This window comes from Aotus nancymaae, unplaced genomic scaffold (genome assembly GCF_030222135.1).
Source record: "Aotus nancymaae isolate 86718 unplaced genomic scaffold, 86718_ANA_hifiasm-v0.15.2.pri h1tg000010l, whole genome shotgun sequence".
In the NCBI taxonomy this organism is placed as follows: Eukaryota; Metazoa; Chordata; class Mammalia; order Primates; family Aotidae; genus Aotus; species Aotus nancymaae.
This window is the reverse complement of record NW_026988421.1, coordinates 79,094,734-79,111,046: the sequence shown is the minus strand read 5'-3', so window position 1 is coordinate 79,111,046 and position 16,313 is coordinate 79,094,734. Positions and strand designations below refer to the sequence as shown.

General features: G+C 39.3%; 1 pseudogene; it reads left to right on the top strand.

The window, feature by feature from the left end:
* The window catches only part of LOC105731025 (synaptotagmin-15B-like), a 195,247-nt pseudogene that overhangs the window by 56,100 nt on the left and 122,834 nt on the right, over positions 1 to 16,313 (top strand).

Sequence of the window (16,313 nt, the reverse complement as noted above, 5' to 3'; positions counted from 1 at the left end):
AGATGGTGCTCAGAGAAAGATGGAGCTCTGAGCAAATTGTGCCCAGAACAAGATGGAGCTCAGAGTAGATGGTGCTTAGAGCAAGATGGAGCTCTGAGCATATAGTACTCACAGCAAGATGGAGCTTAGGGTGATTAGAGCTCAGAACAGATGGAGCTTACAGAAACTGCTTCCAAGCAGATGGTAATCAGAGCAATCTGGAGTTCCGAGTAGATGGTGCTCAGAGCAAGATGGAGCTCTGAGCAAATTGCTCCCAGAACAAGATGGAACTCAGAGTAGATGGAATTCTGAGCAAGATGAAGCTCAGAGTAGATGGTGCTCAGAGCAAGATGAAGCTCTGAGCATTTAGCACTCACAACAAGATGGAGCTTAGAATGATTAGAGCTCAGAACAGATGGAGCTCACAGAAATTTCTTCCAAGCAGATGGTAATCAGAGCAATCTGGAGCTCCAAGTTGATGGTGCTCAGAGAAAGATGAACCTCAGAATGATCAGAACTCTGAGAAAAATTAAGCTCTGTGCAGATGGTGCTTAAAGCAAGATAGAGCTCAGAGTGATTGGAGCTCTGAGCAAGATGGAACTAGGAGGAGGTAGAGCTTTGAGCAAGAAGTACCTCCAAGTAAGATGGAGCTTGCAGAAGTTGTTTCCTGGTGTAAGATGGAGCTCAGAGCAAGATGGAGCTTGGAGTGATTGGAACTATGAACATTGCTCTGAGAAGTTGGAACTCTGAGCAAGATGGATCTCTGAGCAAGAAGAAGTTCTAAGCAAAATGGAGCTTGGAATGGACATTGCTTGGTTTTAGATGGAGCTCAGATTAGAACTCCAAGGAAGATGGAGCTCAGAGCAGACAGAGCTCTGAACAAAAAGGCGCTCCAAGCAAAATGGAACTTGGAGCAGATGTTGCTTGGTGTAAGGTGGAGCTCAGGGCAGATGGTGCTCAGAGCCAGATGGAGCTCAGAGAACATGCCGCTCACAGTAGTAAGGTGGAGCTTTGAGCAGATGGTGCTTAGAGCAAAATGGAGCTGGAAGTGACTGGAAATCTCAGCAAGGTGTACCTAGGAGAAGATGGAGCTCTGAGCAGAGGGCGCTCAGAGCAAGATGGAGTTTGGAGTGATTGGGGCTCTGAGAATGATGGAGCTTGAAGCAAATGCAACTCCAAGTAGATAGAACTCTGAGCAAATGGTGCTCAGAGCAATATGGAGCTTGGAGTAACTGCAGTTTCAAACCAGATGGAGCTCAGATCAGATAGACCTCTGAGCAACAAGGAGCTCCAAGCAAGATGGAGTTTGGAGCAGATGTTGCTGGTGTAAGATGGACCTCAGAGAAGATAATGCTTAGAGTAAGAGGCAGCTCGCAGTGATTGGCACTCTGAACATTGCTCTGAACAATTGGAGCTCTGAGCAAGATGCAGCTTGGAGTAGATAGAGCTCTGAGCAAAAATGAGCTCTAAGCAAGATGGAGTTTGGAGGAGATGTTGCTAGGTTTTGGAGCTCAGAGCAAAATGGAGCCCATAGTGATTAACAGCTCCAAGCAAGGTGGAGCTCAGAGCACATGTTGCTCAGAGTAAGATGAGCTCTGACCAGATGGTGCTCAGAGCAAAATGGAGCTGGAACTGATTGGATCTCCCAGCATGATGGAACATACAGTGATTAGAACTCCCAGCAAGATGGAGCTCAGAGTAAATAGATCTCTGACTAGATGAAGCTGCGAGTAAGATAAATGTCTATGCAGATGGTGTTCGGAGAAAGATAGTGCTTGGAGTGATTGGAGCTCTGAGCAAGATGGAACTTCAAGCATGTGGAGCTTGGAATAAATAGAGCTTGAAGCAAGAAGGACCTCCAAGCAAGATGGAGCTTGCAGAAAATGTTGCTCAGTGTAAGATGGAGCTCAGGAAAGATGATGCTAACAGCAAGATTGAGCTCAGAGTGATTGGTACTCCAAATACTGCTCTGAGCCATTGGAATTTGGAGTAGATCATGCTCAGAGCAAGATGGTGCTCAGAGTGATTGGAGCTCCGAGCAAGCTGGATCTTGGAGAAGATGGAGCTCAGAAAAGATGATGCTTAGAGTAAGACGGAGCTCTGAGCAGATGATGCTCAGAGCAAAATGGAGCTCAGAGTGATTGGAGTTCCAAGCCAGCTGACGCTCAGAGCACATGGACTTGAAAAAGAGACACATCATTTGTAGTATATTTCATTCATTCATGGTGACTTTTTAAACAGCACACACATTATTTAGATATCATTTGGGGAAAAAAATAAACACTCAGCATTTATCTTTTGCAGTCTTTCAGAAGGAAATTCTAGCAGATTTTACTACCAAACTTCTAGTGAAGGAACAGACCAGATGTTTATTGGCCACATATACTATGATGCCAGTCCTAGAATCACCTTTCAATGGAAAGTTTAATGACAGTTTAGGTCTCAACAGAATACATAATCCAACAGAAGACTTAAGGATTCCTCCGTCAAACTCATTGTCTTCAAATATCAGAATGGAGAACTACTTGTCAAAGGTTAGTTATAGTATCTTTTCTTTAGTTTTCCAATTTCTAACATAATTATTGTATTTTTCTGTTAACAGATCAGAGCAGGTCCAGGAGCACATTAGAGATCTTATAGACCAGGCCTCTCATCTTTGGTAAAGGGATATTAAGAGTTGGCTCTGCTGGGGTGTCACCTGGTCTTCATTCTCAGAGCTCTTCCCTTTGCTGGTACCCCTGGCCTTTATCTTCCTTCTCCTTTTTGAACCTTGCTCTCTGAATCTTCTCAGTTTATTTCCTCTCACCTAGAAACCATCAGACTTCAAATGGTCTTGTGATGGGGATATCAACCTCTTTCCCTCCAGGACAACCAAGTACCTATATGTCTCCTCTGGACAGCACAGGTGAAATCTAAGAGACAACAATCATCAAAACCTCCTCACCATGACAGCACACAAGGAGGAAGGACCCTGAAGACCCCTGATGCCCCTTTTCAGCAGGAAGTAGCTACAGAGAATGACATCTGCTCCATCTCCCAAAAGATTTCTGGGTCCCAACCACTTGAGGGAGAAATGTAAGAGTAGACAGTCAGATATGAGCAGGAACAAGGGGGAGGTATCCATGTTGGAAAGAACCCCCCAGAACACCTCTTTGGATGCTCAGTACTCCATCTTCGAACTGTCAGAATGTTGTTACTAGATCATGATAAAGAAAAAAGGCAGAGGGGAATTCCTGAGAGCTGAGCAGCCACAATGAGTACAAAATTGACTGCTATACCTTCCCGGGGCGGTGGTAATATGCAGTGCCACCATTAGGTAGGATTCGTATTGATTAATGTTTCCCATGCATGTGCATTAAGCACAGTAAGGGAGGATCCCCCGAACTTTGGTGAGAACTGGGCAAAGAAATAACTGAGGTAATAGAAGATAACAATACAGAATGTCATGGGGATGTTTCCAGCAGCGTCAGCCCCCTCCTCTCTTGGAGTGTATTTGTACTTTCCCAATAAAACTTTTCTTTATTTACAAATTGGTCTTTTGTGTAAATTCTTTCCTTCATGAAGACAAGCAAGGATCACCTGGGTAACATCTTCATGTGACTTCACTCATAGCAAGAGTCTATTTCTGGGGATCTCAAAGTGAATCCAATAATGACAAGGAGTATCAATTACAGAGTTGGTAAGGAAAAAAATAGTTCAACTATGCTTGACTTATTAAGAAACTTATCTAGGTTTTGACTATTTTTCACTGGGGGAAAATCACAAAAGCCAGGTGCAGTAATGCACAACTGTAGTCCCAGCTACCCCAGAGGCTGAGGCAGAAAGATTAATTAAGCCCAGGAGTTCAAGGATGTACTGTGAAATGATGGTGCCAGTGAACAGCCACTGCACCCTATCACTGCAGCCTGAGCAAGAGCATGACCCTGTCTCTTGAAAATATTAACAATTATAAAACATTTGTTTTAACAAAAATAATTAAATTGTAACGTTTTTGTCTCATTGTTATTTTTAAAATTCAGTCAATACACTTGAACTTAGAGTTTTGATGGTGTTTTTATGATCTCCTCAATGCCCAGAGAAGTAATATAAGCCCATGTTCAATGAGGTCTCAAACTTCTTTCTTTACCTGGGTTCATGTACTAGCACATCATAAAAAAGCAAATCTAATGTTTTTAGGAAAGCATTGAAGCAGATAACTTAGAACAAGTTAGATGGTTGTTCTGATACATAAATTACAAACTCCCTGCTAGCTGATATAAAAAATCTTACTGCTTTGTGTTATTTCTCTACAAAACTGATATGATGCAAGTCTAAGTGCTTTAGAGTCATGAAACTTTGCCACTGGGTGAAAAAAGAAAATGAAAACTTCTGTAAATTAAGCATGCTGAAAATGTAAATGTTCTCTGTTTTTGCCAGCAAAGTCAGGAAGTATGTCATTTTACAAGATGACAATGCAGAGTATACAAATGAAGATTTATAGTTTGCCAAGTCATGTTAGGCTTCATACAGGATTTAAAATTACTCTGTTGAGATAGAAAGTGTGATTCCATAAGCACTGCAGCGTGCCTTGAAAGAATTTTAATATGGTTGTTGTCTACTAAATTCTTAAGTTATAGAAAGAAGATGCTTTTTAGAGTTGTTAGTAAGTGTAAATTGATTTTAAACAGTGATGAACTTTCTGGATGCTTCTTTCATGTTGGATTTTAATATTTTATTTTCAAGCAGAAGCCATTTTTTTCATTCTGTGATGAGCTAAAGGATGACATAACAACAAGCACTCAATGAGGATATCCGGAGAGTAGTGCATGGATGTGATATCTATCCAATGCTGTTAGACTGCTTCTTGCAAATGGCATTTGTCATGGCCCCCAGAGCCAGAAAGATAGAAGAAAAAGCTGTTTTCCACCAAAGATTGGCAAAAATTTAGAGAGGGGAGTGGATACATATGTAAAAGTCATCTACAGAAAACCACTGTGGAGTGTAAAGTGTGTGGGTCCTTTACAGACAAATATGGTTCTATACTATGAAGACCAGAACAGATTGTGTTCATGTAAACATACTATAATGATAACTTGCTTCTAGAAAACATGGAAACAAATGTCACAATTCAGGTGCTTTAAAAACCTGGTGAACTGCCTCCACACAAATAGTTCTAGGCAACATATTTGAAATAGCTAAATATTTGCCTTATGACTTTAAGCATATTGGGTTTCAGAAATGAAAAACAAGTCATTATTCTTAGATGAGAGTAGGTGATACAATGAAAATTGAAACCAAGTACTTTTATCATGTTTTCTTCTTGTGGAGAATTCAAAAACTAAAGAGATCCCAGGAACATTTTAATAACAAAGTGCCATGAGGAATTTTTCTGCTTCTTTTGGCCTTGAAGACCAAAATGATTATTCTGTGACAGCTCTCACTTACAGAACAGTAAGATACGTGGAATACATCTATCCGTGATTTGTCATCTCTGGCGTGACTAGAGCCTTTTTGATGTAAGTGCCTTGCATCACATTTCAGATGTTAGATATAAGTGATACAATCCCACAGAACATCACAAATTCAGCAGAAGCCATTACTAAATGTAAAGAGAAGTATGACCCAGGATTCTATATTGATTGTCAGGGAACAATATTCATTTCTGTAATCGGCATACTTCCTTTGACAAAGTTTATGACAGCAGACCTCACAAGGGCAACCAGAACTCTGCAGTGTTCACTCCTCACACCTCAGACCGCTACAGTGTAGTAAAGGTGACAGCTGAGATAGGAAAAAAACACACTTTTGATGATGAATCTTTGGAACTTGAGACTGAAAATGTACATTTCCTCAGATTATTTTCCTTTTGGCACCTCCAGGTGTAATTTTGACAGCACTTTGTATTGGGCTGATGACACAATGAGGAAATATAAACTACTGACATTGGACTTCTGGAGTACAGTAACAGCCATGTGCAAGGCCATTGAAAAAGTAAAGATGGGTGATTACATTGCCACGTCTTTCTGCATGGCATTATCATCTTAACTATAGACATTCTGTTCTTTCACAGCATGATGTTTCTAGTATTTAGAAATGGACCTTATGCATCATATACTTCATAAGAGCTTAGAAAGCTCTCACCCAGGTATTACCAAATTCCAAACATCTCTGTGTATGCCATATTCTCCCACAGCCAGAATTCATTCTGGGTGATATGCTGATCTTGGCTGCTAAGGAGGTGATGTGGAGGTGCCAGGTGTCTCTCGCTGTCTGTGAGTCTGTGGCAAAAAGGAGGACACTGAAAGGCACTACGCTTACTGCCACCTTTAAATGAACTTGTCAAAGAAACACTAATTCTCCCCATCTGAATGTTGTAGTCCTATGTGGCCAACACCAACCTGGGTTTTTACAGCAATTACTGCATAATGATCACAATCACATTCAAGTTCACATTCTAAATCATAGGTCCTACAGAAACTCTGCTAATGTCCTATACACCTTTCAGTAGCTAAAATCAATTAGTTTAAAAAATAATTTTAATTTGGCTTGCTCACTTCTTCAACAGAATGCACTGGTGAGCCCTGCTCTGTCTTTGTATTTTATATGTGTGGCTATCCCTCTTTCTGTGTTGGAAGTCAATGTTCCAGAATGTCAACTTCCACAAATACCTATGTCTAGAGCAAAGAGAAAGCTCTTCAAGTCAAAAGAGTGTATGTTGTTTTGTGGGGATCTCTAGCCTTGGATTTGGAACTTTGTTTACTACACAGAAAGATGGTTTTTTTTTTATATTTTATTTGTAATTTTGTGGGTACATAGTATTTATGGTGTACATGACATGTTTTGATACAGAGGCATGCAATATGAAGAAAGCACATCATAGGGAATGGGGTATCCATCCCCTCAATCATTCTTTAAGTTACACACATTCCAATTACACTCTTTATGTTATTTTCAAATATATTATTAAGTTATTACTGACTATGGTCACCAGGGTTTTATTATTTCTATTTTTCTGTATCCACTATTCCCACATGCTGCTCACTCTCTCACTACCCTTCCCAGCCTCTGGTTATCATCCTTCCACCGTCTATGTCCTTGAGTTTAATTGTTTTGGTTTTTAAGATCCCAGAAATAAGTGAGAACACGGGACATTTGATCATAAAACCTTTGCTATGGCCTATGTCCAGAATGCTATATTCTGGGCTTTCATCTACAGTTTTTTAGTTTCAAGTTTTACATTTAGGTCTTTAATCCATCTTAAGTTGATTTTTTTAACGTGTTAGAAGGAAGTTGTACAACTTCAGTTTTCTGAATATAGCTAACCAGTTATCCTAGTACCATTCATTGAATAGGAATCCATTCCCCATTGCTTCTAATTATAGACTTTGTCAAAGATCAGATGGTTGTAAGAGTGCAGCCTACAACCTTCTTTGACCTGTTCCATTGGTTTTGTGTAATGATTTTTTGTGTCAGAACTATGATGTTTTGGTTACTGTAATCTTGAAGTATAGTTTGTGAACCCCCAAAATCTGAGACAGGCCTCAATTAATTTAGAAAGTTACTTTGCCAAGGTTAAGTATGCACACCTGTGACACAGCCCCAGGAGGTCCAAATAACTTGTGGCTAAGGTGGCAAGGGCACAGCTTGGTTTTATACATTTTAGGGAGACATAAGACATAATTAAATAGATGTGTAAGATTTACATTGGTTTAGTCTGAAATGATGGGATAACTCGAGGCGAAGGTGGGAAAACTTGAAGTGGAGAGGAGGCTTCCAGGTTATAGGTAGACAAGAGAGAAATGGTTGCATTCATTTTTCTGATTGGTCTTTCCAAATGAGGCAATCAGATATGAATTTATTTCAGCACAGGGATGACTCTGAATAGAATGGAAGGCAGGTTTTCCCTAACCAGTTTCCAGCTTGACTTTTTAACTCAATAATTTTGGGTCCTCAAGATTTATTTTCCTTTCACATTTTTCCCTTTTTCTTTTAAAAAAATCTATGTGAAATTCTCACGTTTCAGGATGGCTGAATAGGAACAGATCTGGTTTGCAGTTCCTTGTAAGATCAATGGAGAAGGTGGGTGATTTCTGCATTTCCAACTGAGGTACCCAGTTCATCTCTTTGGGACTGGTTGGAGAGTGGGTGCAGCCCACAAAGGGCAAGCCAAAGCAAAGTAGGGAAATCACCTCCCCCAGGAAGCACAACAGGTGCAAGGATTTCTCTCCCCAAGCCAGAGAAGCCATGAGAGATTGTGCCAGGAAGAACAGTGCATTCCAGTCCAGATACTATGGTTTTCCCATGGTCTTCACAACCAGCATATTAGGAGATTTCCTCCAGTGACTACGCTACCAGGGCCCTGGGTTTCAAGCACAAAACTAAGGAGCCATTTGGGCAGACATGGAGCTAATGGCAGGAGGTTTTTTTTTCCCACACCCCAGGTGCACCTGGAGTGCCTGCAAGACAGAACCCTTCACTACCCTGGAAGGAGGGCTGAAGACAGGGAGCCAAGTGGTCTGGCTCAGCAGGTCCCACCTTCACAGAGCACAGCAAGCTAAGGTCCACTGTCTTGAAATTCTAGCTACCAGCACAGCAGTATGAGATCAATCTGGGATGATTGAGCTTGGTGAAGGTAGGGGCATCCATCATTGCTGAGGCTTGAGTAGGCATTTTTTTCCCTAGCAGTGTAACCAAAGCTTCCAGGCAGTTCAAACTGTGTGGGTCCCACTGCATCTCAGCAAGGCTTCTGCGGCCAGACTGCCTCTCTAGATTCCTCATCTCTGGGCAGGGCATCTCTGAAAAAGACAGCAGCCCTAGTTAGAAACTTATAAATAATACCATCTCCCAGGGAAAGAGCACCTGGGGGAAGGGGCAACTGTGGACATAGCTTCAGCAGACTTAAACATCTCTGTCTGACAGCGCTGAAGGTAGCAGCAGATCTCCAGTGTTCAAACTCTGATAAGGGACAGACTGCCTCGTTAAGAGGACCCCTGAACCTTGTGTATCCTGACCTGGAGACACCTCCCAGTAGGGGCTGACAGACACCTCATAATGATCTCTGCCTGGCATCTAGTGGGTGTGCCTCTGGGACAAATCTTCTAGAGGAAGGAACAGGCAGCAATTTTTGCTGTTCTAAGCCTCTGCTCATGATACCAAAGCAAATGAGATCTAGGGTGGACCTCCAGCAGACCTGGAACAGAGGGTCCTGACTGTTAGAAAGAAAACTGACAGAAAGGAATAATATAAACATCAACAAAAAGGATGTCCACTCAGAGAACCCAACCAAAGGTCACCAACGTCAAAGACTCCCACAATGATGGGGAGAAACCAGAGCAAAAGGGCTGAAAATTCCAAAAACTAAAACACCTCTTCTCCCCCAAAAGATCACAACTTTTCACCAGAAAGGGAATGAAACTGGATGGATAATGAATTTGAAAACTGACAGAAGTAGGCTTTAGAAAGTGGGTAATCACAAACTCTTCCGAGATAAAGGAGCATGTTCTAACCCAATACAAAAATGCTAAGAACCTTGAAAAAAGGCTGGATGAATTGCTAACTAGAATAACCAGTTTAGAGAAGTACATAAATGACCTGATGGAGCTGTAAAACACAGCATGAGAACTTCATGAAGCACACACAAGCATCAGTAGCCAAGTCGATCAAGCATAAGAATGGATATCAGAGATTGAAGATCAACTCAATGAAATAAAGTGAGAAAACAAGATCAAAGTGAAAAGAAACAAAGCCTCCAAGAAAGGATTGGAGAAAAAAGAAAAGAAACAAACAAAGCCTCCAAGGAATATGGGACTCTGTGAAAAGACCAAATCTACATTTGATTGGTGTAGCTGATAGTGATGGGGAGAATGGAACCAAGTTTGAAAACTCTCTTCAGGATCTTATCCAGGAGAACTTCCCCAACCTAGCAAGGCAGCCCAATATGCACATTCAGGAAACACAGAGAACACCACAAAGATACTCCTCAAGAAGAGCAACCCCAAGACACATAATTGTCAGATTCACCAAGGTTGAAATGAAGGAAAAAATGCTAAGGGCAGCAAGAGAGAAACATTGGGTCGCCCACAAAGGGAAGCTTATAAGACTAACACAAATATCTTTGCAGAAACTCTACCAGCCAGAACAGGGTGTGGGCCAATAGTCAACATTCTTAAAAGAATTTTCAACCCAGAATTTCATATCCAGTCTAACTAAGCTTCACAAGGAGAAATAAAATCCTTTACATAGAAGCAAATGCTGAGAGGTTTTGTCACCACCAGGCCTGTCTTAACAAGAGCTCCTGCAGGAAGCACTAAACATGGGAAGGAGCAACTGATACCAGCCATTGCAAAAACATATCAAATTGTAAAGGCCATTGATGATATGAAGAAACTGCATCAACTAATGAGCAAAATAACCAGCTAGCATCATAATAACAGGATCAAATTCACACATTGTTATATTACTCTCAAATGTAAATGGCCAATTAAAAAGCACAGACTGGCAAATGAAATAAAGAGTTAAGACCCATTGGTGTGCTGTATTCAGGAGACCCTTCTAGTGCAAAAACACACATAGGCTCAAAATAAAGGGATGGAGGAATATTTACCAAGCAAATGGAAAGAAAAAAACACCACAGGGGTTGCAACCCTAGTCAATCATAAAATAGACTTTAAACCAACAAATACAAAAAAAGACAAAGAAGGGCTTTACATAATAATACAAGGATCAGTGCAACAAGAAATAACTATCCTGAATATATATGCACGCAATACAGGAGCACACAGATTCATAAACCAAGTTCTTTGAGGCCTGCAAAGAGACTTAGACTCCCACAAAATAATAGTGGGAGACTTTAACAGCCCACTGTCAACATTATATAGATCAATGAGACAGAAAATTAAAAAGGATATCCAGGACTTGAACTCAGCTCTGGACCAAGTGGACCTAGCAGATATCTACAGAACTCTCCATCCCAAATCAACAGAATATAAATTCTTCTCAGCACCACATAGCACTTATTCTAAAATCGATGACGTAATTGAAAGTAAAACACTCTTCAGCAAATGCAAAAGAATGGAAATTATAACAGTCTCTCAGACCACAGTGAAATTAAATTAGAACTTAGGATTAAGAAACTCACTCAAAACTGCACAACTACATGGAAATTGAAAAAATTAAGGCAGAAATAAAGATGTTCTCTGAAACCAATGAGAACAAAGACATAATACACCAGAATGTCTGGGACACTTTTAAAGCAGTGTGCAGAGGGAAATTTATAGCACTAAATGCTTACAAGAGAAATCAGAAAAGATCTAAAATTGACATCCTAATATCATAATTGAAAAAACTAGAGAAGCAAGAACAAACAAATTCAAAAGCTAGCAGAAAACAAGAAATAACTAAGATCAGAATGGAACTAAAGGAGATAGAGGAAAAACAAAACCAAAAATCAATGAATTCAGGAGCTGGTTTCTGGAAAAGATCAACAAAGTAGAAAAAAAGAGAATAATCAAATAGACACAATAAAAAATGATAAATGGGATATCACCATCAATCCCACAGAAAATACGAACTACCATCAAAGAATACAATAAACACCCCTATGCTAATAAAGTAGAATATCTAGAAGAAACGGATAAATTCCTGGACACATACACCCTTTCAAGACTGAACAAGAAAGAAATCGAATCTCTGAATAGACTAATAACAAGTTCTGAAGTTGAGGCAGCAATTAACAGCCTACCAACCAAAAAAATTCCAGGACCAGATGGATTCATAGCCAAATTCTACCAGAGGTATGAAGAGGAACTGGTATAATTTCTTCTGAAACTATTTCAAGCAATAGAGAAAGAGAGACCCCTCCCTAACTCATTTTATGAGACCAGCATCATCCTGATACCAAAACCTGGCAGAGACACAAAAAAATAAAAAGAAAAAGAAAATTTCAGACCAATATCCCTGATGAACATTGAAGCGAAAATCCTCAATAAAATACTGGCAAACTGAATCCAGCAGCACATCAAAAAGCTTATCTACCACGATCAAGTCAGCTTCATCTCTGGAACAGAAGGCATGATCAACATACACAAATCAATAAATGTAATTCATCGCATCAACAGAACCAATGGCAAAAACCACGATTGTCTCAACAGATGCAGGAAAGTCCTTTGACAAAATTCAATAGCCTTTCATGCTAAAAACTCTCAATAAACTAGGTATTGATGGAACGTATCTAAAAATAATAAGAGCTATTGATGACAACCCCACAGTCAATATCATACTATTTGGATATAAACTGGAAGCATTTCCTTTGAAAACTAGCACAAGACAAGGATGCCTTCTCTCACCACTCCTGTTTAACATAATATTAGAAGTTCTAGCCAGGGCAATTAGGCAAGAGAAAGAAATAAAGTGTATTCCATTAGGATAAGAGGACATCAAATTGTCTCTGTTTCCAGATGGCATGATTGTATGTTTAGAAATCTCCATCACCTCAGTCTAAAATCTCCTTAAGTTGATATGCAACTTCAGCAATGTCTCAGGATACAAAATCAATGTGCAAAGTTACAAGCATTTCTATACACCAATAACAAACAGCCAACCCATGAGTACACAAGGTACAGTGCGTATACCCTTGCCCCAAGAAACATTTTATGATTCCTATGATGCATGTTCCTTCCTCTCTGAAACCTTGCAGTCATTTGTATGTACTTCTTTTAGGTAATTATCTTAAGTTGCCCAGCATTTTAGTGTTTTATGTATGTTTCTGATCTCCATAACTGGAAAATGAGTTTCCTGAATAAACATGTGCTACTCAGCTTTGAATGCTTTTTAGTATCTATCACAGGGTATAGCGAACAATAGACATGCAGTAAATTTTCAGTCAAATTGAATTGCAAAGCTTAGTCGGTTCATTCTCATGAATGATGTGATACAAGTCACATAGCAGCATAAATGTCCCATGAATGAATTTTTCTAACTGCTTCTTAAGGGCCATTTACTTTCACTAACATTTGGACAGGTGGTAGGGTCACTAGATTATTGTCTAGTTGTGGGTTCAGCTGTGCTTTTGAATGATCAGCTTTGTACTTTACTGTGGAATAACTGTGTTGGAATGACTTTTGGCATTACATGTATAGTCAAATAAATGTTCATTGAAAGTAACGGAGAGCAGGTAACAACTTTAATTTTCTTCTCATTTTACATAGAATATATTGTAAGTACAGCTATTGGTAAGCCAATGTGGTACATATAAACATCGTTTACATATTTTTGACTGTGGTATTAGGAGAAGGTTCAAATTCAAGTAATCTGTAAAATCAATTCAATTGCCATGTTTTATTAAAAGTAAATAAGTGACAAGTAAAACCCAGGAACAACCCTTGGAGGCCTTTGCAGGCTTAATGTGCCCTTCTGAATGGGAAGCATGAGGAGGCAAGGTGGTCAAATAATAAGACCTTTCAATTTTCATTTTGAGGTTTAATGTCTTTATAATTAAATAAATAAGTCCTAGACATGAAAAATTAACTTATTTTTGAAGAAAAAATGATAAATTCTGTTGGTAAATGTCTTACTCCATATCTTGTGGTCTACAGAGTTACATTTCTAGGTTCAGACAATCTTTGTTCTGCATTTTAAAGATTAACACACTATAATCTAGGAAACTGTGGCTTGGTTATATCAAACTGTAATTTGAGGCTAGGCACATTGGGTCATGCCTATAATCCTAGTTCTGTGAGAGGTCAAGGTGGGAGAAATTCTTTAGGCCAAGAGTTTGAGACCAGCCTGGGCAACATAAGAAGACCCCCATCTCTCTATAATTTAAAAATTACTAGCTAGACATGGTAGTGTATGCTTGTATTTCTGGATACTCAAGAGACTAAGGTGAGAGGATCACTTGACCCTAGGACTTTAAGGTTGCAATGATGATGCCACTGCACTTCAGCCTGGATGACAGAGCAAGATCCTGTCTCAAACACACACACACACGCACACACACACACACACCCCCCTGTAACTGAAGTCTAAATTTCTGAAATCTATGACATTATTGCTTCCTAAAATTAGATAATTGTTTTTATTTTAATGAAGACACACTTCAACGTGTATTTTTTTTTTTTTTTTTTTTTTTTGAGACGGAGTTTCGCTCTTGTTACCCAGGTTGGAGTGCAATGGCACTATCTCGGCTAACTGCAACCTCCGCCTCCTGGGTTCAGGCAATTCTGTTGCCTCAGCCTCCTGAGTAGCTGGGATTACAGGCACTCGCCACCATGCCCAGCTAATTTTTTTTTTTTTTGTATTTTTAGTAGAGACGGGGTTTCACCATGTTGACCAGGATGGTCTCGATCTCTTGACCTCGTAATCCACCCACCTCGGCCTCCCAAAGTGCTGGGATTACAGGTGTGAGCCACTGCATCCGGCCAACGTGTATTTTCAAAAGTATTTGCAAATACATCTGCACTGAACATTCTAGCATTAAATAAAATGTAAGGAGGCCCTTATTCTCAATTTATCTACCAATGAAAGAATTTGCAGTTTTGAAAATACAGCCAATTGTCATTATTTGTAGATTTCATATTTGGAATTTACTTACTTACTTACTAAATTTATGTGGAATTCCAAAGTCAGTACACATGACTTTTTTGTAGTTCATGGGTGTGTGAGGAGTGGAGAAAAGTTTGAGTTTCCTGGCAGACACATTCTCAGCTGATGAACAAGGCAAATGTCTGGTTTTCATTTTAGCTCTCATACTGTAAATGTATTCTTGTCATGGTTTATTTAGTGCTACATTTTTTATATCTTTGTCATTGTTGTTGGTGATTTTGCTCTTTAACATGTTGCCCAAGTGTAGTGCTTAACTGTTACCTGATATTGCTAAGTGCAAGAAGGCTGCAATATGCCTTACAAAGAAAATCCATTTGTGTAGGCATGAGTTATAGTAACATTGGTTGGGAGTTCGGTGTTAATGAATCAACGATGTGTATTAAATAAAGTATATTAAAACAAATATAAAGCAAGGTTATCCATTGATTGGTTGACAAAAATATTGTGACTGCAGGAAAGAGTTAATTTTAGGAAATTAACTATATTTACCCAAGAAAAGTAGTTTGGTGTTCACTAGGTCAGTGTCCACAGTGACACAACTACTGCAAGTAATGAGAATCAACTATGCTTTATGAGTTTATCTCCTACTTCTGATCACCAAGTCAAGATAAAACTAATGCTCTACTTATCTCTGACCTTTTACTACCATGCATTGCAATTGTCCCTCTCTCTCCTTCCCCTAATAGACACATTCTGTGCCAGCATTTTGCATACAGGTAGTAGCTCATTTTATCCCATCACAACTGTAATTGCATGGAGAAAAAGCACTGTGCTCCATTTATATATTAAAAATATTGAGGTTTATATTCAATTATTAAAGCTTTTAAAAAAAGAATTGTAATATCCCATGTGGATCAGTAGATCTAGATGTAGAGAAACCAGTACTCTTCAGGATTGATGGATTATCAAATGCTATCACACACATACAGACATGTGCACACAACCATGCAGATGCACATAATCTCTCTCACACACACACACAAGGCATTATGCAGTGTAGATCAAATTAGTCTCTTGCCTTGTAGATTGTGTATAACTACAAAAATAGCTGATGTAAGCAAACATTTCTATAATGCATAACGGAAAATCATCTCAATAAGTGATAACTGAGAATTTACAGAATTAGTAACGTTTTATTAAGTATTGTAAGGTATAAGCACATTTGGACATAGACTTTGCCCTAAAGCACTTTATAGATTAGCAGCCTACATACCACTAAAATAGCTAAAGGAAAAGGGTGTAATTCTAAACAATATTTCCGAATGTTTAGTCATTAGGAAACATTCGGATACGTTACTGAATTTTTCCCTATTCATTGTCATGATTTAAATTATCTGATTTTAATTAAGTTCAAGATAATTTTAAGTTGTAGAATTCCATAATGCAGACTGACCACTACAACTTCCCACCAAAACCCCAAAGCTTCTTAGTTTTTTAATTGCAGAATCACCGCAATTCACCACACAGTCCTCCTAGGTAATGTTGTTCCTAACACATGGAGCCTGGCTACCGTCTGTGTTGTTTTTTATGCTCCTTCTGAAATTGTACGCATCCTTGTTGTTACCAGCTCTCCAAGTGCTGAACACTCCATGGGACTTTTATCTTTTTCTGAGCATCTTTGGGCATGAAATTGGCCTAGCCGATGAATTTTGTGTCTCAACAATTATCTAGCCATGGGATAGATGTTAGTTTCCCCCCCCCCTTTTTTTTTTTTTTTTACAAAATAGGTGGTTTTTAATGGAAAATTTTATAAA